The following is a 27,267-nucleotide window of genomic DNA, read 5'->3' on the forward strand; positions in this document are numbered from 1 at the left end:
TCCCTTCCCTTCCCTTCCCTTCCCTTCCCTTCCCTTCCCTTCCCTTCTCTCATCATCTTTCCAAACTAAATCTCTATGTAAGTGAGTCCCGTGAATGGCCCTGTGCAATTTCAGAGCTGAAACAGCCAAGGTGACTGAGTTCAGCAGCAGCACCCACCACAACTTTCATTCACTAACACAGCCAGAGAAAGGGAAGCTGCTGCAACTCATTTGTCCTAACAGCCAGTTTCTAGAGTGTCTTCAGATGAAAATAGGGACTGGGATTCCAGCTTTCAGTCTGAAAGTGCTTTACTGTAACTCAAGATCTGGCCATACACAACTCCCTGTCCTGGTTAGGTTAAAATAAATTTGGAACCATATGAACCAAGAAATATATATATATATATATATATATAAGTCAAAACAAAATATTTAAAGCAAACAAAACAATTATTTTCCATCTCCAAAAATTTCACAGAATTGTTAACCATTCTGAACAGTATTTGTTGTTTGAAGTAAGAGCATCTTTAAAATGTCTGCAGGTGTCTACTCCTGTGCTTTCAACAATGAAACTAAACAAAAAGGAAACAATCCCACTTTTCTCCATTGTCCAGTGCTTTTGAGCACCAGAAATCTGCAGGCCCAATTCTCTATTATGTGATCTTGGTAAACAGGCAAACTGTTTTAGAGTCTAATTTGATACAACTTTTGAGTGTTTAAGGCCAACCACTCTGAAGGGAGGATCCTAAAAGGAAAATGTGGTGCTTTGATTGTATGTGTCTCTTTTGCAGGATCTCTCTGTTCTGTCCATGATGAGCACACATACAGTTTCCATTAGTATAAAATTGTTGATAGCATCAGCATCTCTCCTTGTTCTTCAGAAGCTAAGGGACAGATTCTTCTGATGTTTGCAAATCCGGCTTTTGAAAAAGAAACTTGGGATTTTTTCAAATTCTCTTTAACAACATTGAGTAAAGGAAGGTGATTGAGCAATTCAATGCCAAGTAAGGTAATCATGTGGGGGATAACTGAGGAGATTGGGAAAGATAAAAGTAGACAACTTTTTCACTTATGCTTTTCTCCTTCTCTTTTTCCCCTGTTTTGAATTCATTTCGTACTTTGTATAGGATGGTAATTTCCTGTTTGAATGGCTGAATGTCAAAAGAATTATTAAATTGTACATAGTTATCTTATTCTGTTCTCTTACATCATGAGTTTTCTCATTATACTGAAATTTGAAAATCCTGATATTAAAGTTGTGCAATTACATTTTTTAGGCATAGCACATTATGTTTTTATTAAAACTCATCCAACGTGATCACCTATAAAATATTTAGAGTATGATAAGAAGTATTGCTTAATCTGCTTTAATTTATCTCTTACATACAACTAGATCTACAATTTTATATACATATTAAAACATCTAATTTTATTCTACTTGCTTTAATCATGTTTATTATTGTAAAAAAAAAAAATAGTGGATAATTACCTGTGGAAGACATGCAGGGAAATTTCATCATAAGCAAATAACTAAGGATCAGAATAGGTATATAACCTTTATTAGCCCTCTTAAAATTTATTTATTTATTTATTTATTACCTTTTACCTTTGTAAAGCTGGAGGAGTAATTGTTCTGCTTTCTATTTCCATTATAGTGATTTCTAACACATCCACTACTTCCTGTTAGTTACTTATGCAAAGTAAGAAATAAAATCTTTTCAGGTCTCTTGATGTGTTATCTTTCTAAGGTTGTGGTGGCATCTAAAGATCATGAGTAACCTCTACTGGAACAAAGCTGTCTATGTAGGTAGGGGAAACCAAGCTAAGTCTGACTTTTCCTAAAAGGCTGTGCTCTAACAGACCTGTCACTGTCATCAGGTCAACAGTCTGTTTAAATTGGCCGTTTCTCAGTTTTTGTTGATGCTTGTTGTGTTTTGTTTTGTAAGATGGGAGGAGACCATTAAGTTAGCAAGTATAAGACTGTGAAGTTTAAAATTTTTAACATTACAGTTAAATTATAATTGTTACACTCCCAAAAACCACTCCTGAGTGCTGCAGGGACTGTATTTGAGAAATGTCCAACCACTTAGCATAGTAAAGAGTCACAAAATAGGTATTGATGCTGCAATATAAATCACTGATCCACATTCTTAGGAAGTTATTTCTAACAGGAATGACAGAGGAGATTCTTAAAAGACTATAATTAATAGTCTTGAGCCCAAAGTAATTTAATTTATCATTGTAGTGCTGAAACAGAGTATCATTTTTGTCTTTGAAACTTGAATCAAATACTCTTCTCACATTAGAAATACTTTAGGAACTTCTTACTTTATAAAACCAGACACGTTAGGAGCCCAGTTTTCTGCAGCACCCTGTAGTAGCAAAGTGTTCTTTTGTTTTTGTTGTTCAAGTTCTGCTTCTATTTGCTGAATCATAAGTATTGGATAAATGGCAGCAATTGACCATCATGATGTATCTGTATCACTCTCAGGTGACATCCCTAAAGGGTAGCAGATGGAATCTAAACCAGCTGTCAGATCTAAACAAATACATGTCATAACAGCATCTTTATCCTTTATTGTACACATGCTGACATTCAACAAAGCTCATTTCAGTTTTGATTTTGTTTGCTTGTTTGTTTTTCAGTTGTTAGTTCAGCATGGAAGGGTGTTTTAAGAAAAATATAGATAATAAATTGCATGTAAGTGTCCCTACTATCTTACTGGGTGGCTTAGGCATTCTAAAGTGGAAGGAGAAGAGGGAGAGGTGAGGCAAGTAAAAAATGTATTATGCATGATGGGGAATGGACAGATCATTTTGAAATTACCAGGGCCAACTGCTGAAGGAAGAAGTAGCAAGTTCAATTTCACCTCTGTGTCATATGTCTGTGCAGTGTATTAAGGGGAAGCTTAATGTTTTAAAGTATCTTTTCAAGTTTTCCATTTCCCTCTGCTGTGATGAAATTGGAAAAAGTGTTAAACTTTTCAAATATTATTAAGTATGCAGTCATATTTTTCATTAGAGATATGTGAAATTTCATTTTCAGACCTAGAAAGGCAAGGTTAAATGTTAAAGATTTGATATGTCTTAAGGCAAGCTTCTCCTCAGTGTAAGGGGTTGCTGCCAGACTGCCCAAAGGAGCTAGTTTTCTGAAGATGATTTGACAGAGAGAATCAGCAGGTGGTAAAATTTTCAAAAATTCTGCTGTTTGAAGAAATCCCCACCAGCCATAATTTCAGTTCAGCTCTTTGCCCTTTGCCCATAACCTGTCTTGGTGTAATGTTATTGCTGTTGATTATGAACAATTATGTTTTGGGTATTTTTACTACTTTTTATTGCAATATTTCTTTCATTTTTGATCATCATTGTGACAGCCTTAACATTTTCTAATATGGACTGTTACAATCTTATTCAATTGGCAGTTTGCCCCCAGATACGTTATTTTATTACTAGTAGTAGTTGAGAAATGAGAGGAACGTAGTTCCCAATGGCAGCAAGTGTAAACAGAAAGAAAACATGTGTGTCCCTGAAACCCTCAAAAGAAACACATTGCTAACCAAGAAAACCACATGGCCTTCATGGGGCCCTAAATGAGAAGGCTTTCCTTTCATGTTTTAGCTAGACTATCTGTTTTTACAGTTGGCAGGTAGGTTCTCTTAAAATGTTGCAGAGGGTTTATCGTTCCCTAAGATGAAATATTGGTTTTGTGGCTACTTCATCATAATGATGATACCACAAAAGTTTGCATTGTCTTCTATGGCAGAGTACTATTACAAAGGAAATTGTGTTATATTTCTTAACATCACTGCCTTATAAAGGGCTTTTTAACAAGGCCCTTTAATGGTGAGGACATTTTGTTTATAAACTGTAAAATTTTGTGGCAAAAAACATAGAAAATTAATAGGCCTGTTTGTCCTTTGCAGCAAGAACTGCCTCAGGCACATGTGCCCTCTAAACTCTCCACATCTTTGCACCTATACTGCATCATTAGCAATGGTAGGTGTGAGAATGCTGACTGTGAAGAAGCAATGGTGAGACATTACTGCTTTGGTTTAAATTAGAGGTGAAGCCACATGTATGTTTCTGTGTGACTTCATAGAGATGTCACCCTAGAATCAATAGCTTTCTCACTTGCTGCTGTTCCTTTCCCTGTTTTCAGGACTCATCTGCTGTTTCTTACTTGTTTGAGAAGCATTAGCAAAAACTAATGTACCACTCTCACAAGAGACCAAAAAAAACTAAAAGAGTTATTGTTGCCTGCTGCTGGCTTTGGAAAATCCCTTACTGCTGTTTTTGATGGAGGATGTTGCTCTTCTGTCATCTCTCACAGAGTAACAACCAGGAATTTTTCCCGTTAGCACTTTCTGTGTAGCTGACCCCTAGAGCCAGCCATGGTCCTGGACCTGACCTCACCTCAGGGCAGAGATCAGAGCAGTTAATGTCAGTTAATGATACTAAATAACTGAGCAAGACCCTTTTACTGCTACTGCTCCATTCACCTGACCCTATTTTTCTTCATCAGTGTTTCTGCTTTATTCTCTATGTTTACATGTGCCATTTATGCACAACAAACCTAATCTATCATTTAATAGATCTACACTTTATAAAGAATAGATATTTTCTGACTTTTTAGATTCCCTCAGGCATAGAAATCTGTGCCTTATTTTGAGTTAGCTTTTGTTCACATAACAGAACACTTTGGCTAAGCTTTCTGAAGGCTATAGCTCTCACTAAAATAATGTGCATTTCTTGATCTAATTAGGCCTTCAGCACACAAGATAGCCACTACAGAATTAATGGGAAAGAAGTTTGCTTATTGAGCAATGAGAATAAAAATAAATATTATCCCTATCTCTAGTTTACAGATAGTGATATCTATCTAAAATTTTTTGTTTGTTTGTTCATTTGCTTGGTTTTTATTCTTAGAATGCTGACCTTTGGAGCTAGAATGTTCCTTTAATGCATTTACTTTCAATTTAATTTCATAGTTATATTGAAGAATACTGGTAATACAATCGACATTAAAGATTATGTACCAACAGGAACCTTAAGATCAAAGTTTAAAGTCTATTCATAACACAGTTTGATATTGTAATATAGCTTGGCATTTTAGTCAAAATAACAGCTCACAGCACTAACAAGTGAGTTTCCAAACAAAATTAATTAAAGTTATTCTCAAGAATCATGAGGCACTTACATTTGTATCTTTTTTTCTGACTACATTTTCCTAAGATGCTGAAATTTATTTTTCTATTGTAAGGAAGATCTGTTCTTGAATCTAGAGACTTTTAAGGAACTTCCTGTTATGGTGGCTGGCGTTAAAAAATAAAACAATCAAACAACAATGAAAGCACAAACACACACAAAACACACAGAGACATTTAGAGAAGTTTCAGAAATAAGGTATTCAAAAACATATTGCACCTCTTTCAGATGTAGAATCCAGATTTTCCTCTTGACCCATTTTATTCATCATATGTATTCTGATATAGACTTGGATTTAGATTTATGTATTTATATTCATATTTATGTTTCAAATGGATTTAAAAGAGGATTTTAAAGAGGCTGACAATGACTTCTAACTGGATATCTAGAATAACATTGCTGAACTTTTCCATATATATATTAAAGATACAATCAATTACAATTTATCACTGTGATATTTTCTCAGTTTATCTAGTTTCTTAGTTTTCTGTGTACATTTTCACTTTGAGTACACTTACTAGTCTTGTTATATACATGCTGCTTCTGAAATGCAGCCTTAGGAACAGGACTTCCTCTTATTTACTTACTTGCTTTTTTACTTACTTACTAGCTTACTTATGTTAATTGAATAAATCATAGCTTTTGAACTATGAGCTATGTATTGTGCTACTACCAAAGGTACTATTAGATCAAATCCCTCAGTTGGGATGTGGCTAAGTGTTGATACAAGAGCAAGAGATCTATCTTATCTTTCCTGCAATTTTCAGTCTAGATAATATGGAGAATGGATCTATATATCTTACTATAGCATAGACAAAAATATCTTTGCTTTTAAGTATTACAGTTTTTGGTCCAAAGTTTTCTGTATCTGTTTTCACTTTATGTTTTACTCAACATAAAGTGATATATTTATTTATATAAAATATTGTGTATATAAGATGAATGCATGTGACTCTGAAAACAAGGTGGTCTATGTATTTTTGTTTAAAAATAATATATATATATATATTACTGTCTGTACTGTCATTACCATTTCCATAGCTTTGGCAAATATCTGCACACATGGTAACTGTTTTATTGGTGGTGTGTTTTTTTTTGTTTGTTTGTTTGTTTGGTTGGTTGGTTAGTTGGTTTGTTTTGACTTACTGAAACTGTTTTTTCAGTTAATACTTAACGACAGTAGTGAACAAAACTATTACTGGAACATCGATTTTGTTCACCAGTTACATGCCTTTCACATTTTTTTTTTCCCACAGCTCCATTCTATTTACCAAGTACTGATATGCATTTTATGCATCTAAAATGCCAAGTATCACTTTGTATGGGAAAGTTCCATTAGACCATAATAATCTCCAATTTGCACAGCAAATATTTATTTCTCACACATCAAATTAATGAAACAGTTTCAGTGAGAGAAAAATCACATCAGCTTGGCAAACAACACTTATCAAGATATGTAAGACTTACAAGACATTCTTGGCAGAAATCCTTTATCTAGAAGAATTGTGTACCCTTGAGAATTCTGTTATCATTTAATTACAAGATTATAGTGTTGGTGTTTTTTTTCGTTGTTTTATTTTACCTAAAATTAATAGAATAGAATAGAATAGAATAATAAAACAAAATAATAAAATAAATAAAATAAAATAAAATAAATTATTAAATAAAACCTTTTTTCCCGAATTTCATAATGAGTCATGACATGGCTATAACAGTATAATTGATCGGTGATTATTTTCAAGCAGCTTCAAACACAATTTTATCTTAATATTAAATAATTTTGATATTATATTCAATAATCCTAGAGAGCTTACTGTTCACCATATATAAATCTGAAAGTCAATTTTCAAAAACCTCACTTTGGTCACTCTCTTATAATGACTATATTATTCATAACAGCAATGAGGATGTTTTTCATGGGACTGCGGCAATGACTATTTCATATCTCACATATATTTTTGTATTCCCTTCTCACAAGTCTGTGCTAATATTCCCTGTTCTGTTTGGTGAGTGAAAGCAATGACACTATATGCAACTGCTTGCAACAACAAAGGTCAATGGTGCATACATAGCATGACAAAGTTTACTGAGCAGACGAAGTAGAAACCAAACTTCATTTCTGAATATTTTGGTTCATGTCTTTTCTATAAAATTTATTTCATTTTTCTTAACATAAATTTCTGAGACCCTCATAAATATTTATATTGTTTGCACAAAGTTTTATTTTTATGTCATTTGCTTCTTCTGAAGCTGATCCAAAAGTAGATACAGAGGATTTATATCATATAAAAGGGCTCTTTGTACATAGAAACTCAACTTTAATAACTAGGAATAATATTCATTATTCATTTAACTGAATTTGTTACCAACTACCCCAACTACCTGGAGGAGGAATTAACCCTACTTTTTTTTTTTTTTGAAACTTGGATGAAAAGAATGATGTTTTGATGGTTTGCTTTTTTTTTTTTTTTTTTTTTTTTTCTTTTTTTCCTTGGAAGTATTTAAATCACAATTAAAAACTATCCACTATCCAAGGACTATTCACTTTTTATTTATTAAAGGAACTGCAGATAGAACTGTGTTCACGAATGTGGAAAATTTATCTTAAATTCTTCCTGGTTGTACAGGAAAATGTTATAACTTGGACAAGAAGAAATGGTCACAAAGTAAAGAGAGAACCCCTAAAAAGATCTAAGTTTGTAAGAACCGCGTGTTATCTGTACTTCATGAAATGCTGCTGAAAAATATCTTCAGAAATTAGGTCAGTAAAAACTTTAAAGTCTTGTAATTTGGAAGGATTTGGATTGCTTAAACCTTCTCTGTTCCATGCATGAGACAGTCTAGAAAAGAGGACTAGCTACAATATATTCTTTGATCAAATTTAAATGAAAATGTTTGATTTCTTATTGTTGCATCAAGTCTTTTTTGTTTTGCCCTCAGGATCAAATGTTCCTTATTTAAACTGAAAACATCTTCGCATTATAACAAATCCATGCACAGAATAGATTAAATAAATATTGTAGAAATAATTCTTACAAATAAAAGCAAGGCTTTCAGTACTGTCTCCCATGACATCCTACTAGCAAAGTTGAGAAAGTGTGGGATAGATGAGTGGACGGTGAGGTGGGTTGAGAACTGGCTGACTGGCTGAGCTCAGAGGGTGGTGATGGGCAGAGCAGAGTCTGGCTGGAGGCCTGTGACTAGTGGTGTTCCCCAGGGGTTGGTGCTGGGTCCGGTCTTGTTCAACATCTTCATCGATGACCTTGATGAGGGAATAGTATCTGCCCTCAGCAAGTACGCCGACGACACAAAGCTCGGAGGAGTGGCTGACACACCAGAAGGCTGTGCTGCCATTCAGCGAGACCTGGACTGGCTGGAGAGATGGGCAGGAAGAAACCAAATGCGGTTTAATAAGAGCAAGTGCAGAGTCCTGCACCTGGGAAGGAACAACCGGAAGTATCAGTACAGGCTGAGGGACGACCTGCTGGAGAGGAGTTCTGAGGAGAAGGACCTGGGGGTCCTGGTGGACGACAGGTTGACCATGAGCCAGCAGTGTGCCCTGGTGGCCAAGAGGGCCAATGGGATCCTGGCATGCATTAAAAGGAGTGTGGCCAGCAGGTCAAGGGAGGTGATCCTCCCTCTCTACTTTGCCCTGGTCAGGCAGTACTCCTCACCTGGAGTACTGTGTCCAGTTCTGGGCTCTCCGGTACAAAAAAGACAGGGATCTCCTGGAAAGAGTGCAGCGGAGGGCCACAAAGATGATATAGGGCCTGGAGCATCTTCCCTATGAAGAAAGGCTGAGAGACCTGGGTCTGTTCAGCCTGGAGAAGAGAAGACTGAGGGAGGATCTTATCAATGTCTATAAATATCTGAGGGGTGGGAAACAGAAGGATGTAGCTAACCTCTTCTCAGTGGTTTGTGGGGATAGGACAAGGGACAATGGCCGCAAGATAGAACACAGGAAGTTCCGCACCGACATGCGAAAGAACTTCTTCACGGAGAGAGTGACGGAGCACTGGAACAGGATGCCTAGAGAGGTTGTGGAGTCTCCTTCTCTGGAGATATTCAAGGCCCATCTGGACGCCTACCTGGGCAGCCTGCTCTGAGGAACCTGCTTTGGCAGGGGGGTTGGACCCCTACAGTTCTGTGATTCTGTGATTCTGTGATCTTGTGTGTGTGTGTATATGTGATTGCAATGATGGGATCATGATGCTAAAAAAAGAGGAGAAAAACAGTCCTTCCATAAAGGAGATCTGTCTCCCAAAGAAAGCTCTGGAAAGTGATCTGAATTACACATAGAACTGAATTTTACTTAACTAAAAATAGCATTAGGGATTAACGACTTTTAAACCAGATGTCTTCAACAATCATCTTCACCAGTTATAAAAACAAAGCAAAACAACAACAGAACACCTTGCAGCCAAATAAGATAAAGTGTATATGTATTGCAGGAGGTATTCTACAAGAAAATCAACCCAGAAATTGGTGCCTCATAAGATAAGCTTCTCATCAACTATTTTATCTTTTCCTGTTACACCCAAAGCTCTTCCTGCTAAAGCATGTTCTCACACTTGCATCTATGCATGTAACAATTACTTTCTACTTTCATAGTCAGAATATCAGTTTATGGCATAAATTCTGCTGATTTACCAGTAAGGAGTTCTAATATACCCTGATTCTGATATCTTATTTAAAGGATAGAGGCTGCCTGATTACACAGCCATGAGAAATCAAACAGATATTTTTAAGCGAATAATCCCATTTGAAGATTTTGTTTTGTTTTGTTTTCTCAAGAAAAAGATATAAGTTATAAGGTTAAAAAGAGAAAGGAAAAAAAAAAAAAAAAAAAAAAAGGAACTGAAACTGGACATACAGTTCCCAGTTAGGTTTTTTGTTTGTTTGTGGGTGTTTTTTTTTTTTTTTTGGATTATTATTATTATTTTAAATTAGGATTTGAAAAGCCACATAACTTGTAAATTTCAAGCTGTTTGCTTCTTTTGACATGGCCAATTATTAGCTATGTTTGCCTGCTATAGAGAGGAGGATACCGATATTTTACTTCTATGTGTGAAAGAAGGATAAGATATTGACCAGAAAAATAGAGATTCAAATAGATTCAAGATGTTGAATGTTTAGAAATCCTGGTTTTCTTGGAAGGGTGTAAAATCTTTCATATTTGCATAGAAGATTTAAATTGTATTATGTAAAACATATTGAAGCTACTATTATTTATGAATAGGTTTTGCTAGCAGTCAGTTGTGTTTTGGTTGTTCAGATTTTACAGTGAGATAATATAAATTTTAAGAAAATACAGAAATATGTTTTAGATTAGATTAGAGCACAATCAGACATCATCTCCTATAAGGAATTAATGAATATTTGAACAGTGATGCTGTAGACCTGCCTGGGTCTTCAATAGTACAATAATATGAAAAGTAAACATTATTTATTCTGGTGAAATATGGAAAACTGTGAACAGCTGTAATAAATGAGTCTCCTTTTCTTAAAATTAAAATTGAGTTTATTTTTGTGTTAAGAATGCAAAATACTTGAAGTATGTATGATACTTGGGGCCTGAAATTGGAAAAGAATAAAGAACTTAATAGTATTCTGTTCTTTTGTACCTTCTTTCTTCTTGAAGAAGGAGACAGGTTATGAAATGCACTAGATTTTCCAGACACTCTTTGTTACACTGCAGGTGATGAAAAACATCCCAAGGTATCTCTCCTGTGAAAAGACCAAATGTTTTCCTTGCTACAGATTTCCTAATACTGTAGACTCTGCTCCATCTGCAGTCTCCTGTTTTATGTTTTGAGTAGCAGGAATTCTCTAGGTTCAACCTTACCTTGTCTTCCAGAGACAGTTATTCCCTTCTTGGGGGTGGTTTTGTAGGAAAACACAAACAGACTAGATTTATTAAATGTTTTTCTCTATCACCAAGAAAATACTTAATACTCTGCTAGTCATTTATCTTGTCAGAAGTGTTTTGCAACCTTTCTCCTGTCTTGAATACAGTTTCATTCTTTCTTCATTTTGCCGTTCTCAAACCTATTCTTACACTTGATTTCACCATTATATATAACTTGGTTGCAGTATAACTGGAAGACTAGTTTATATGATCAAGAGTGAATATCTCAGGTATACACATAAGATATGAATAATCTTTCATTTTTTAACTATATTCTGTCACTTATATACAAAACAAACAAGATGGGAAGAAAAACAGAATCTTAGGGAATGGAGCCAGTATACCTTTCTATTTCACAAGGAAGGATAGTTAATTCATTATAATTCTTTTGGATTTGTTTTCCTCCCAGGGTAGAACCTTCAACATTATCTTTGAGAGTATATTTTGATAAGGGGTCCTGACTTATGTTGTGTTTTGGGAATGGAGTTAAAGAAAACAAGCAAGGAGCAAGGATCATATTATGTCTCAGTGTTTCCCAGCAGTTGTGCAGTTTGTTGGGAAATTCTGTCAAATAATAACAATTAAAAACAAACAAACCAGCAAAAAAAAAAAAAAAAAAAAAAAAGCACAATGTAATAAATTTCAATCATAGCTGCAGCTACAGATTCAGGAATCTATCTTCATGTTCCCAACATCATCTCAAAATTTACCAGCTCTCTGTGCAGCAGGCATCTGAGGTTCAGGTGCACTACACATATATGCTCCCTGAAAGTGCCTGCACTGCTGACAGTGGGGTGAAGACATACTTGACTCCAGTCTTGACTGCATGAGTTGACTGCAAAACAGTCTGAATGCCTTCCACCTTTTTCCCATATAATGTTCTTGAACCTCCATGCCAGTAAAGAACAAATAAGAACCCTGTGTGATAAACACAGTGTGATATATATATATATATATATTTTGTATCAGAAATTTCATAAGCAGTGTTAAGAATTAATGAAAGCAAAATGTTCAAAGAATACTCTAAAGAATACTCTATTTGAAGAGTATGTTGAACAAGTTATTTGACAATTAATATGGTTGTGAGTTATTTAACAGCCTCCTAAAGGCAGTATTACAAATAGTTCCAGAATAACTATATTTTCTTTAGGTAATTATAAATAACTTTTCTAGGACTTCATGTTATATATATGTGTATGTATGTGTATGTATAAAGTCTGTGTCTGGTTTTGATGTCTGATAAACATTGCATCTGGTAATGGGATCTTAAATTTGGCACCTTACTATCCATTTACTATATGTAAGAACTGATTCTTATCCTCTTTCATTCATTTCAGTATTTTCTTCAGTGATACTTTTTATCAGGATTTCTTCTGTCACAATTGCTAACATGTTTATCAGGCACACCAAATCAGGTTTAACATTTCTTTCTTGCTAGACTTCAGAACAAAATTCTTATCTGTACTCATGCACAGTCAAGACTTTTTTTTTTTTTTTTTTTTTTTTAATGTCAGATGGAAGATGCAGCCTGTTTAAATAAAAGTTGTCTAAGAAGAATGGTAACTTGAAGCAAAAAGTAACATACAATATTTACTCTGTGCTGCTGCTAGCATCATACTATATTTAAATATTGGTTTGGTATTTCACCAATGGAGGACACTGCATGAAATACCTAATTTCTGTCTACAGTATAAGAAGGGAGCTAAGTGTCCCAGCAGGCAACATGCCTGGAACCGCCTGACCAGTATGCAGCTTTATGATCCAGCCTGTATAAGAAATCATAGTTTTTCCCAGTCCAGTATTACCCTTTTCAGAGCTGGTACCCCATACACAGTCAGGACTATTTCCTTAGAAGTACCTAGAAGTGTTTCTGGAAAACTGAGTAGAACTGAGCACAGAATATGTTCTCCAAGCCTAAGAGATGTCCATTTTATCTGTAACATTTTTTTTTAGTGGTCAGAGCACCTATACCATGGAAGAATGAACTGACCTTTAAGTCCTCCTATTCAGACACCTGCAAAATAGTTTTGGATGAGGCCAATTTATCAAACTTGAAGTAATTAATCTACTAAAAATTACATGCTCTATCTAACAGAAAAATATTTGCATGTCCAGATTAAAAACAGATCAGAAAGTAGCTGTTGCACCATCTCACACCGATTACAACTCACAATGCCTGCTTAGCTGAGATTTGTGGTGTTTGTTATTTTCTTAAAATTAATTATTTATTTTTAATGAAATTTATACATTATGAATTTATAGTAAAAACATGAAAATGTAAGTGATAAAATGTAAAATGATTTGTTGGAACAGTTTATATGTCTGTGTGCCGTACAGAAACAATTGCTTAATTTCTGCCATTAAAATCACAGGTGTATGGAAGGACTTTCTCAGCTCAGAAGTCCTATGCTCGGAGCAGAGAGTGGAATCTTCCCCTTGCCCTGAAATGCCTCTACGCAAAAGATATGATGCTCTGGGTCTTAAAAAAAGGAGAGTGTATCAACAACTCTGGTAATGGTCAAGACCCAGGAAATGGCAACTGCAAAAAGTAGACCAGCATACCACTTAAGAACCATTTCTACTAAAAAAAAAAAAAAAAAAAAAAAAAAAAAAAGAGCAGAAGGTGTTGGTAATTGGAGATTCTTCTCTGAAAGGCACTAATATGCCCTTTTGTAGCCCAGACAAGTCCTTGAGAAGGGTTTGCTCCCTGCCTGTGGCCCTCATTTGTAACATCACAAAGAGGCTACCAAGCTTAGTTAAGCTGGAGGCCTATCACTCATTCCTGATCTTTCACATAGGGACAACTCAGGCTGTGATAAGGATACTCAGAAACATCAAAAAAGGAACTTTATATCTCGTGGAAAGATGCTGAAGGGATCAGAACCACAAGTGGTGTTCTCCTCAGTCCGCCCAGACAGAGACTGGGACCCACAGAGGAGGCAGGATATGGGTCAGGTGAATGACTGCGTAGCTGGTACCATGTTCAGGGTTTCGGATAATACGATCTTGGGCATGCTTTTGAGAGACAGGGCAGTGAAACACCTGTGAGTTGTCCCATACGAATTCAGAAGGACTCCTCTAAACTGGTGATGCATCCAATAGCCCAGGTGATATACCTCTACGTCAGTGCATGCAGCATGGGAAACAGGCAATTGAGATAGGGAGTATCCACCAATCCCCTTTCATCTATCAAGAAAGACATTTAATTTTAAAAGCTTGTTAAATTGTTGAAGCAGGGCTGAAGTAGCTCAGCTGGGAGAGTGTTAGACTGAAGATCTAAAGGTCCCTGGTTCAATCCCGGGCTTCAGCAATGTTTTGAGAACTGCAACTGTGAATCGTCCCATACGAATCAGGAAGGACTCCTCTAAAAACTGATGCTGGCCCATAGCCCAGCTGAAGTGCCTCTACACCAATGCATGCAGCATGGGAAACAAGCAGGAGGAGTTGGAAAACACAGTGCCATTAGAAAACTATGATCTAACTGCTGTAACGGAAACATGGTGGGACAAATCACACAGCTGGAACATTGGAGTGGAGGGCTATACGCTTTACAGGAGAGGTGGGCAGGGAAGGAAGGGGGGTGGGTGTTGCCCTCTATGTTAAGAAATGAATATAGATGGTGAAGAGTTGACTCTGAGAAACAGCCAGGAACAGGTTGGGAGCCTGTGAGGAAAAAATTAAGGACCGGACCAACAAGGGACACCTTGTGGTTGGGGTCCACTACAGGCCACTGGATCAAGGGGAGTCTGTTGATGAGGTCTTCTTTCCCCAGTTGCAGGAAGCATTCTGTTCGGGGGCTCTCATCCTCCTGTGGGATTTCAACCACCAGATGTCTGCTAGGAAAGTTGCGTGGCAGTCAGTAAGCAATCCAGGAGGCTACTGGAGTCCATTGAGGACAACGTCCTTGTCCAGGTATTAGAGAAACCAAAGAGAGGAGAAGCATTACTGGACCTGGTGCTCACCAATGCGGAAGGCTCTTTAAGAAGTTATGATTGGAGGAAGCCTTGATTACAGTGAACCCCAGATGAGTTTGTAATCTCAAGGGAAATGGGCCTGGCTAAGAGCAAAGTCGGGATCCCAAACTTCTGAAAAGCCAGCTTCCATCTGTTCAAAAAATTAGTGGATGAGATCCCTTGGGACATGGTCCTTAGGGACAGAGGATCTGATCAGAGTTGGCAACTCTTGAAGGATATTTTCCTTGGAGCACAAGAGCTCTCTATTCCCATATGTAATAAATCAAGCAGGGAAGGCAGGAAACCAGCATGGCTGAACAAGGACATGCTGGTCAAACTCAGGCAAAAGAAGGAAATGCACAGGTGGTGGAAACGGGGCCATCTGGCCTGGGAAGAGTACAGAAATGCTGTCCAAATATGTAGAGACAGGATGAGGAAACCCAGAGCACTGACAGTACTAAACTGGGTGAGGGATGCAAAGAATAATGAGAAGGGATTCTATAGGTACACTGGCCACAAAGAAAGACTGAGGAGTGTACACCACCTCTAACAAATGAAGATAGGGAACCGGTAACAATAGATATGGAGAAGTCTGAGGCACTTAACTTCTTTGCCTTGGTCTTCAATGGTGGTCAGGCTTCTCACATCTCTGAGGTTCCTGAAACTCTAGACAGGGGCTGGGGGATCATTGTCCCTCCCACTGTAAGCAAAGAGCAAGTTCAGGACCTCCTGATGCAACTGAACAGCTCCAAAATCAATGGGGCACAGTGACATGCATCCCACAGTCCTGAGGGAATTGGCTGATGTAGTCATCAAGACACTCTCCATCACATTTGAAAAATCATGGCAGTCAAGCAAATGTCCCGTGACTGGAAAAAGGGAAACATCACTCCCATTTGTAAAAAGGGTAGAATAGAAGACCTGGGGAACTACAGACTGGTGAGCTCCACCTCTGTGCCTGGCAAGATCATGGAATGAATCCTCCTGGAGGTAATATTAATGCACATGCATTAAGGAGGTGATCTGGGACAGCCAGCATACCTTCAACAAGGTAAAACAAGCCCAAACAATTTGGTGACCTTCTATGATGGGGTAACTGCATCAGTTGACAATGGAAGACCAGCTGATGTCATTGACCCGTATTTCTGCAAGGCTTTTGACACAGTCCAACATGACATCCTGATCTATAAATTAGAGATATGAATTTGAAGGGTGGACCATTCGGTGGACAAGGAATTGTCTCAATGGCCACACACAGAGAGTAGTGGTCAATGGTTCTATGTCTAGGTGGAGACCAGTGGTGACAAGCAGTGTCCTTCAGGGGTCTGTCTTGGGACTGGTGATTTTCAATAGCTTCATCAGTGACATAGATGATGGGACTGAGTGCACCCTCAACAAGTTTGTGGACAACACCAAGCTGAGTGTTGAGTTGATACCAAAGAAGGAAAAGATGCCATTCAAAGGGACCTGGACAGGCTTCAGAAGTGGGCCCATGTGAACTGAAAGAGGTTCAACAAATCCAAGTGCAAGGTGCTGCACCTGGGTCCAGGCAATCCTAGACAGGAGTGGTGAGAGACCTTGCAGTTCTGGTGGACCAAAGCTTGAGAAGAGCCAGCAGTGTATGCTTGCTGCTGAGAAGACCTACTGCATCCTGGGCTGCATAAAAAAAAAAGGTGTAACTAGCAGGTTGAAGGAAGTGATTGTCCCTCCCTTTCTTTGCCCTCATGAGGCCCCATCTAGAGTGCTGCAACTAGGTCTGGGGCACCCAGCACAAGAAGATCATGGACCTGTTAGGGAGAGTCCAGAGGAGGGCCACAAAGATGATCAGAGGGCTGGAGCACCTCTCCTATGAAGAAAGGCTGAGAGAGCTGTGGATGTTCAACCTGAAGAAGCGAAGGCTCCAAGGAGATCTCACTGCAGTCCTTGAAGGGGTCTTGTAAAAAAGGTGGAGAAGGACTCTTTACTCGGGTAGATAATGATAGGACAAAGGGGATTGGTCTTAAAGTATAAGAGGGAAGATTTAGACTAGACACAAGGAGGAAATTCTTTGATGTAAGTGTAGTGAGGCACTGGAACAAGTTGCTAAGAGAGGTCTTGAGGTCTCTTCCAATCTAGAAATTCTGTGATTCTGTGATTCTGTGTCTTGGATGCCCCATCCTTGGAGGTGTATAAGGCCAGGCTAGACAGGGCCTTAGCCAGTCTGATCTGGTGGGTGGTATCCCTGCTTAAGGCAGGGGGGTTGGAACTAGATGATCTTTAAGGTCCCTTCCAACACGAGCCAATCTATGATATTCAAGCATGGTTTTATTTGTGAATTCAAGCTGACCCATTGCTTTCATGTATCTGCAAATGGTTTCCAGGACTAGTTGTTCCATTACCTTGACAATAAGAAAACTAAAAAGGAACTGTTTAGGATAAGAGAACTAGCTAAAGAACAATTTAATTGTACTACTTAGGCTTGCTTACATTTCCGAAAGAAAGAGTTCAGTTGACTTCATTGGACCTATAGTAATTTTTACCACTTAAAGAAGGTTTCAATTTGGAGATCATTGATGACTGAAACCATTAGTCCTTCTTCTTCCTCATTTGCCCACCTTTTAAAACAGCTTAATGTTTCATAATCTCAAAAAGATATTTTCAGATGTTCTAGTAATGAAGCCCCTACTTATCATATAACAGTATGGTGAAAAGTACTATCAAATACCATTAAAACAACAACAACAATTAATTTTCCACTGGGTTGCTGATATTACTGATGTACAGTGAAATACATACCAAAACATTTATGTTCCTAACTTATAAATAAACTTTCACAAGCTATTCTGGAACTTTCTAATTAAGAGCACCACCTTCCTCCCCTCTCCCCCTTCCTCCCACTTCCCCATCAAATGAAGTAGTTATATACTTTTAAACATACAGATTTTCACTTAAATTCACATTTAATTTTTCTTCCTAGTACATCTTAGTAACATTTAAAAAGGTATTTCGGCTATTCAAATCAATAAATAAATAAATAAATAAAAAGATAATAAACAGGAGACATGTTTTACAATGATTTGTCTATAGCATACATATATATCTTTTCACAGACTTATAAATTTACAAACTTTTTTTTACCTTGGAATGTCTCTCAGCTCAAAGTGAAGTGACTCACTAAGTAAAGCTACTATTTTACCTGTTATTTGTATAAATATTTATGATGACTTGGTATATATCAGAGGCTTGCAAATACATTTTTCACCCAGTAGCATTACTAGACAACAAATGAATGAGATCACTCTTCCAATTCACTTAAGCACTAAGTTCTACTAAAAATATAAGACATAATTATTAAAAAAAATAATAATAAAGCAAGGCCTGTGTACAGCAAGAGGTAGGTTTATTTTAATGTTAATGATGTTAAAAGTTAAGAATTATTTACTTTCACACACTTTGTTTATGAATTAAATTCTCATGATTTAGGGAACCCTAAACATTTCTCCTAAAATCAAAAACCATAGTCAAAAACTGTGAAAGAAGTCCTTCCTGGTGCAATTTGCGAGTTTGGAAAATATTCAGATCTCACTGATTTTACATTATTTTGATCTTGTTTCAGCTCCTGTTAAAGGATTAACTCCCAGGTGACTGCATTTTTCTCTGTAGTATTTCTTCATTTAGATAGCAGTTTAATCTGCAAAATGTTACATATAAAAATATATCCAAAGCCAGTAGGCATGTTTTACTGGAAACTGACACTTCAGTATTTAAGAAAGTGTTTCACAAACTTCATGAGTCATTTAGGGATGTATTCCAGTTCACTCTGGTCTATCACACTAGCTTTCTAAATATTATAAAAATCATAGAATAATAAAGGTTGGAAGAGAACTTCAAGATCTTCTGTTCCAGCTATCACCGTACCAGCAATGCTGCCCACTAATCCATGACCCTAAGCACCAGGTCCAACCTTTCCTTGAACACTCCCAAGGATGGTGACTCCACCACTTCCCTGGGCAACCCATTCCAACGTCTGACTACTCTTTCTGAGAAGAAAAGTCTCCACATTTCCAACCAAAACCTCCCCTTGTGCAACTTGAGGTCATTCCCTCTAGTCCTATCGTTAGTCATCTGCAAGAAGAGGCCGACTCCCAGCTCCCCACAACTTCTTTTCAGGTAGTTGTAGAGAGCAATAAGGTCTCCCCTGAGCCTCCTCTTCTCAAGACTAAACAAACCAAGTTCCCTCAGCCTGTCCTCATAAGACTTGTGCTCCAGACCATTCACCAGCTTCATAGCCCTGCTCTGGACACTCTCCAGGGCCTCAGTGTCCTTCTTGTACTGAGGAGCTGAAAGCTGAACACAGTACTTGAGGTGCAGCCTCACCAGAGCAGAGTACAGGGGGACAATCACCTCCCTGGTCCTGCTGGCTACACTATTCCTGATACAGGCCAGGATGCTGTTGGACTTCTTGGCCACCTGGGCACACTGCTGGATCGTGTTCAGGCAAGCATTGACCAACAGTTCCAAATCCTTTTCCTCTGCACATCTTTAGAGCCACTCTCCCCCAAGCCTGTATCACTGCATGGGGTTGTTGTGGCCAAAGTGCAGGACCTGGCACTTAGCCATGTTGAACCTCATCCCATTGGCTTCTGCCAATCAATCCAACTTGTCCAGGTCTCTCTGCAGGGCTTTCCTATCATTGGGCAGATTGATGCTTCCCCCCAGCTTGCTGTCATCAGCAAACTTACTGAAGGTGGACTCAATCCACTCATCCAAATCCTCAATAATGATATTAAAGAGGATGGGTCCCAACTCTGACTCCTGGGGAACACCACTCGTGAATAGTTGCCAGCTATATTTAACTCCATTCACCATTACTCTCTGGACTTGGCTGTTCAGCTAGTTTTTAACCCAGCAAAGAGTGTACCTGTCCAAGCCATGGGCTGCCAGCTTCTCCAGGATAATACTATGGGAGACCGTGTCAAAGGCCTTGCTGAAGTCTAGGTGGACTACATCAATTTGATTTTTCTCATCCAACAGATGGGTCACACGGTCATAGAAGGAGATGAGGTTGGTCAGACAGGACTTGCCTTTCATGAACCCATGCTGACTGGGCCTGATCCCCCAATGGTCCCACATACATTGTGTGATTGCATTCAAGATGACCTGTTCCATCACTTTTCCTGACACGAGGTCAGGCTCACAGACCTCTAGTTCCCTGTTTCTTCCTTATGACACTTCTTATAGATGGGCGTCACATTACCAAGTCTCCAGTCATCTGGGATCTCTCTAGATTACCATGACTGCTGATAGATGATGCAAAGTCACCCAGCAATCACATCTGCCAACTCAACTCCCTCAACTCCTTCAGGTGGATCCCATCTGTCCCCATGGACTTGTGACAGTCCATGTGGAGCAGCAGGTCTCTAACTGTTTTCACCTGAACTGTCCAAATCAATACTAAATCATGCCTAGCTGGTAGAGATTGCAGAGTTCAAGGACTTAAGCAGACAAAAATCATTCAGCAAATAGCTTCACTGGAGGTCTATAGAAAAAACATTGAATTAGGTGTTAGGGTCAGAGGGGTCCATAAACATTAACTAAAACATTAGCATAGAATAGAATTTTAGAACTAGTTTATATCAGGTCGTTATCATTTAATTTCACATCCTTTCAGCTACAGTATAACTCTTTTTCTGGGGAAAACAAGCTATTGCTTCTTTCTCCAGCAATTTAAAATAAATTGTTCTTAAATACACATCCCATTTTAATAACTTCTCTATTTATGAACTAAATTTGGATCCTCAATTCTGCATAGTTGCAATAGCCAATATCACGGGAGTAAATTTGTTTCATACCTTCTCTGTGAAGAAAGAATATTGTAGATACATTTGTAATCATTCTGAATAAAAAAAAAAAAAAAAAAAAAAAAGACCTTTCATCTATTTTAGGGTTTTGTGCTGTATTTGCCAGTAAAGCTTATACTGCAGTTTAAGCTCTTGAAGTATACATTTTTAATGCTCAGCAAGCTACAGCAGTGAAATTATCTGACCAGGAGATAACCTGTCTCATATAGTTCACCAATATATTTGCAAACATTAACAGGATTCATCTCCTGACCACCTTTTTAGAAGATGGTGGAAACAGTAGGTGATTCTTATTACATTCATAATCATTCACTGTGGTGAGCAAGAGATATTAACAACAGTATTATTATTACGGAGATGGAATCAACTTTAAGTTTCAGAAAAAAAAAAAAAAAAAAGAAAAAAAAAGGAAAGAAACAAAACAACAGTATTTCACAGGGAAATGATTGGCAAAGAAAAATCTGCAGCTGATATTTTGAGAATGATATTATTCTTAGTAAGGCAAAGCTTTAGTAAAAGTCTGTTAGAACTAACAGAAATATGTATTCAAAAAAGAGATGATGTTCCCCCAACTTTGATCAAGGATGTAGAATGAAATTTTACCAATCTATTGGTAAAAGAAATAGACACAATAATGTCTGGTGTATATTGCAATCTTTCTAGGGATTACTAAACTTATATTTTTGCAGCGTATTCTGTAATAGTTTTGTCTGTTTCTTTCCAAGCTCTTTGACATGTTCTTTACAAAGTTTCCTTTATCTCTTTCTGTACTACTTGAGCTGATGTCCCACAATTCCTCATAGCCTTTTCAAAGTAAGCTTCCAAGGAAACGTAGATAAAAATGAAAGCAAGCAACTTCTTACATTCCCATTTCACAATTAGAGTATGCTTTCTCTATCTTTGTGGAGGCTATGGTGAGTTTTTTCCAACAGGAATTATGTCAGTGCAAGCTCCCCATGCTGAGCCAAAATAATATTACTTGCTAGCATTGAAGGGAATTAAATTAATTGAAACAGAATAGAACAATTTCAAGAAAAAAAAAAAAAAAAGTAGCTTATTTGCTTCATCCTGAGCATCTGTGGACCCTGATCTCAAGAATAATGTAAGGTTTTATGAAGATTTGTATAAATCATACCTGACTTTTTTTTTTCCCCCTACTACTTCCTTTTCCAGAGTGCAAAGATTTGTTTTAACAAATCTTGTTTTAACTTTTCTTCATTTCATTTCCTAAATTGAAGGTTTGAAAATGGTACCTGTTTAACTTACATTGCTAGATTAGGCCCTGCACATTGCACTTAGCAACTTAATGAATCATGAAGTGAAATAAAATTTTCTAGGATTATCCACTAGGATTATACCTAGTGGATACACTAGGCTCTTCAAACCCTTTGGAATCATGTATGACTGGAGTCACAATCTTCAAAAGCCACCGGTACTTTGAAGTCTACAGTTTTGTATTTGACAAAACTGTGATGGAATTGTGAAGAATATAGTTTTAATTATGTGTTTAGGTACAGACGTCTTTTTGACTGAGTGCAGAATTTGTCTATGACTACATTCCACAGAATTGAATCAAGTTCTTTGTTTTTTCCTATACAATTGGCATATTAATTTGGAACAGCTAAACTTGTGAGGGTACTGATTCTCTCCGCAGTCCCACCTTGAGAGAATGAGCAAACAGCTGTGTGGCACATAGCTGTCTGCTGGGACTAAACCACAACAGGCACAGAACGTCATTCAAACTTCCCTAACTCTGACTCAAAATAAAATTTTAAAATAATCTATCATTGTTAATGACTTAATGTTCTTACTAAAATTTTTATCAAGGTATGTGATTAAAGATTAAAAAAAAAGTCTTCTAAATATATTAAATTATTGAATATTATTGAATATATTATTTAGAAAAAAAATACATAGTTTCCTCTTGTTTTTCGTAAATATATATTCCTGTTAAATAAGAAATTGAATAATGACTGCTTTTAGTAGTCAACTGTGTACATTTCCAAACCAATATCAGTATTTTCAGTGTGGTTCAGTAAGCAAGTATTTCTCTGTCACCTTGACATTCATTTACCACAACAGTTATGTCTGTGTGATTTGTTTATTACAAAAGAAGAATGTTATTATTCTAGAGTGTTAAAGGACCACTTAATTTACTTGCTTTTCTAAGCAATTCACCTGGCAAGAGAAAATCTTTATGCTCTGCTTCCTGAGGCTTCTTCTCAGCTGGAACTTTGGAGCTCACCTGAGCAACTCCTGCATCATCACAATGCCCAGGGTTCAAGGCCACAGAAGGAAAGGTGCCTTGTGTTGGAAAACAATGCGCAAGGGTAACAACTTTCAAAATAACATGGAGGAAAAGTACCAAAGAAAAAAATTGTTAACAATTACAGAAATTGGCAGAATATTGTAACCTTTTCAATGATATTTTTTTAACATGAATAGGAAATTCAAATAGGAATTTGAATTAATAAAAAACCCTAGTCAGATATAGAAGGAAAGGCTGAGTATGTAGTTTTGATGACCATGTAATGACCACTACTGTACCCTAAAATGATCACTATGCAGAGCAGTAAATAGAATATTCATTTTATGTTCCATAAGATTTTAGAAATCATTTAACAATATCAAATGCAGAATATTTATAAATAACACATTATGCCAGAAGAACAACCACTGATATTATGAAGGTTGTATCTAGAACTACAGATAGTACAGCTAAGGTAAATTTACACTTAATTACACTTTGATTTTAGGTGTTTTCACAAACAACAACAACAAAAAAAAACCAAACAAACAACAACAACAAAAAAACAATAGTACACAGGTTCAGATGATAAAGGAAATATTTTGCCACTAAAAAGCCTTGCTGTCTTTTATGTGTAAAACATGTCCCTTTAAATATATATATATATTTAATGATAAAAGCCGGTCTAAAATTTTTTATTCAGACACAGCTAAAGTTATCTATTCATATATATCTCCCTTAAATAAATGAGATTAAATATAGATACTTCAACATCCAAAACTTTTCACATATCCAGAATGGGGAACCAAAAATTGCAAATGCATGAGTTAATAGAAAGTTAAAGTAATAATCTGTTATGATTAATTATTAGATTTTTCAAGTTTTCAAACTTAAAAAAAAAAAAATCTAACAATAAATTAATGAATCCAAAAATTAACTTTAAACATCAAATAATTTTACCAATTTAGACAACATCTTTATTCCACAGAAGTTAATGACATAAAGCAATCTCCCTTTATTTTTAAAATTAAGTGGTCAAATTCTAATATATATATATATATATATAATTATATTTATTGTGACAGCAATAGTAGTAGGGGGGTTGGACATGATGATCTCTGGAGGTTTCTTCCAGCCCCTACAATTCTGTGATTCTGTGATACTGTAAAACACGGATACTAAGCTCCATTTTCCAGATGAACTTAAATTCCCTCAGCACAATGTGAAATTTCATTCTTAGAACTGAAACACAGACAAAAAGACTGTTGGGTAACCAAAAGTGATGTAAGAGCTAAATGAATCAAACTCAAATCTGACAGACAACTTTTACAACTAGAAACTTTAAACAGCCAATTAGTTAATGTACTGCTCTTTGCTCTGAAATGACATGTTAATGCTTTAATTTTGACTGAAATACTCTTCTAGATGTAAAACCACTCAATTTTTTCACCCAGTCAGGATACCACTGACATTCACCAGACAGGAACAGAAAACACAATTTTTGATCCCGTATTTTTCAGTTTGACTGTTTATATGAAGACCAAGGACCCTGAGATACAAGCCTGCATGCAAGAACATTATATCATTCAGAACTCAGAAGTGATCTGCTTGTCTCCCTGAAGTAATTTTTAAAAAAGTGTGCTTAACCTTAAATGTTTAGGCCCTCCAGCAAGCCTTGGGCAGAAACCAACCATGGAGGTTTTATAGGGAGCAAAACAAAGAAACCTGAATGCCAGAGTACATAAATGTGTTTGTTTTACTAACATACTCCACTGGGAGAACATCATTTTCATTTTGTCTATGCTAGAGAAACAAAGAAGGGATTAAAACATTGGCCTGTTCACTTTGTGTCTGTAATCTTCTTGGACTGATTTCTTAGGCCATTATGTTTGGGTGATTTATATAAATGGCTACTTTCAGAGATACTGAATTAGCTTGCACATAGAATCATAGAACCATAGAACCATAGAACCCAATGCTTTGATTTGGAAGGGACATTAAAAATCATGTAATTCTACCCAGCCTGCCATGGGCAGGGACACCTCCCACTAGACCAAGCTGCTCAAAGCCCCATCCAACGTGGCTCTTAAACACTTCCAGAGATGGAGCATCCATGGCTTCTCTGGGCAACCTGTTCCAGTACCTCACCTCTCCCTGAGTAAAGAATTTCTTCCTTATATCTAATCTAAAGCTATCCTCTTTTAGTTTAAACCCTCATTCCTTCTCCTATCACTACACCATCTGAAAAGAGTCCATCTCAAACTTGTAGGCCTTCCTGCAGGCTGAACTTCTAGGTACTGGAAGACTGCTATTAGGTCTTCCCAGAGCCTTCAACCTCTTCTCCAGGCTGAACATGAAGTGGATTTTCTGTTGTTACTGTTCATCCATAGAATGCCTTATTCCTTTTCCCATTTAAGTCAACTAGAATAATTTTTATTTATTTATTTATTTATTTTCCTCCTTATCTGCCACAAAACCCTTCACAGGCACCTGCTCTGTGAAGGGTATTTCTGCAGGGACTCTTTTTGTGGTGGTAGACTGCGGAAGTGAAACTATATGTTGCAGCAGGAGTGCAGCTCTGAAATGATTCCCCCTTATTTCACTGAAGCAGAGGACATGGTCTACTGCAGAGTTTAATTCTGTTCTCATTTATACTCAAATAAATCCAAGGAAATAATAAATGAAAATGCAATTCAAATAGAATTGTCTTTCATGGGATCCTTTCTACAATTATTATATGTATCACTCAAGACCATATGTAGATGTGCTAATTCTAAACACATTCAGTTAAAACAAGCTCTGAGATATGAACCATATCATCACTGTAATAAAAGAAAGGGGAAAAAAATACCAAATTCAGTGGAAGCTAAATAAATCTCCTTTTCTTCTCCTTGGGGAAGTTTTTATTTTAAATCTTATTCAAAGACTTACAGGAACAAGTCCATATATTAAAGGCTAACCATTAATTATACCTGAAGAATAATTACTGATCTTGGAGCTAAGTTGTCCCTAAAAAGAGCTGAACACCAATGCAAACACTAAGGAAATCTGAATATATACAGAGACTCAGTTACTGCATTCATGATATTTCAGTTGAATATTGATGTCTCAGTAACAGTGTTTATTGTAAGCTGCAGTGAGTCCCTGATTATAACCCCAAACACTGCAGATCAGTCATATGCAATACATGCCATTTTGCACTTAATTTTGTTCCAGTGACTTTAAACTGAAGTCTTATGTTTGTTCTCTTCCTTGGATTGGTGTGAAGAAGTTATAACTTTACTGAAGTCCAAAGTCACGCTTCACAAAGAATAGAAAATTAGACTTGTCCTTTGTTACAACTGCAAAGCAATAGCACAAGAATAAGAAACTAACACAAGGTTTTGTATTGCTCTTCCTTGTTGTAACCTATAGTTTTCTGTTTTCAAAGCAATTTCTGTATGATAGAATTCAATCTTAAGTTCAGCTTCAAGCTGTGTCTAGTGCAATTCCAATACTGCTGGTACTTTTGGAAGAAAGCCCAGGTGGTTTTAAGCATTGCATACTGAAAAAAAAAAAAAAAAAAAAAATAGAAAGAAAGAAAGACAGAAAGAAAAAAAAAGGTAATTTGCTCTGCACACTCTATGAGATTAGGTATTGCTTGTTTCCACAAAATATTTAGTATTTATACAATAGACTTTATTTATCTTCCCAATTTTTGTTATAGAGAGATACAGAAGTAAACATTCTTCACTAAGACAAAACTAACCATCTGATACATGGGTAAAAGAATATTGTATTTGTAGACATATAAATTGATCCTTTTCCACTTAACGAATTGAAGTTCCTCTACATTTAAATGCAAATGTTCTGTTATCTAGCATATCGCTTTGAAATAGAGGTTTCTTTCTCAAGCACATTCTCCTGTGCCCACTGGTTCAGAGAGTCATGTTATTCCCTGGTTTCTATTAAAAACAGTGCTTTCCAATACAGTAGCCATAAAGCCCAGACAGTTTTTTTTTTTTTTTTTCTTTGTTCTTTGGTTTGTGTCAGTAGCTGAACTGAACACATATCTTTCAGTGTCAGAGTAATGCTCTGCAAACCCTTTCCAATTCTGTGAGTTGGAAGCAATATCACAGTTGGTTTAGGTTATGA

The 27,267-nt window shown here is 36.8% G+C and overlaps 1 long non-coding RNA gene and 1 other non-coding gene across 2 annotated transcripts in view; both read left to right on the forward strand.

Moving 5' to 3' along the window:
* The window catches only part of LOC118178030, an 8,205-nt gene extending 6,709 nt beyond the window's left edge, over positions 1-1,496 (forward strand). The window contains exon 3 of the long non-coding RNA XR_004756045.1: positions 522-1,496. This is a non-coding gene — a long non-coding RNA (uncharacterized LOC118178030). The remainder of the gene's footprint in view (positions 1-521) is intronic.
* Positions 1,497-14,329: 12,833 nt separating this feature from the next.
* On the forward strand, positions 14,330-14,402 carry TRNAF-GAA. Its single transcript has one exon. It is a non-coding gene; the product is annotated as a tRNA-Phe (tRNA).
* Positions 14,403-27,267: the final 12,865 nt, after the last annotated feature.

The sequence above is a fragment of the Oxyura jamaicensis genome, chromosome 1, assembly GCF_011077185.1.
Source record: "Oxyura jamaicensis isolate SHBP4307 breed ruddy duck chromosome 1, BPBGC_Ojam_1.0, whole genome shotgun sequence".
NCBI classification, from domain to species: domain Eukaryota; kingdom Metazoa; phylum Chordata; class Aves; order Anseriformes; family Anatidae; genus Oxyura; species Oxyura jamaicensis.